We start from the raw sequence: 264 nt of genomic DNA on the forward strand, positions 1-264 counted from the left end.
ATCTTCAACCGTGGTGGATTAATATTCCTTTTAATGGGCTACGTATGGAATATTTTTAATGGGTTCTATTCTTTCGGTTGGTATCGAATTCTCTTTCGAGTTCGTGTTACCAATTTACATTGGTATTTGTATTTTGCTTTAATAATTTTTGTTTGGTTGGGTAAAGAATGTGTGTTTTGTTGGGTAAAGAATATGGCTTTTATAAGAAAGGAAATGAAATAAAATGAAATAATATTTTAAGGTTTATGACATTAAAAATAGTTT

Source organism: Pinus tabuliformis, chromosome 5_1, assembly GCF_031772625.1.
Source record: "Pinus tabuliformis cultivar Carrire ecotype Pingquan chromosome 5_1, CPIR1, whole genome shotgun sequence".
In the NCBI taxonomy this organism is placed as follows: Eukaryota; Viridiplantae; Streptophyta; class Pinopsida; order Pinales; family Pinaceae; genus Pinus; species Pinus tabuliformis.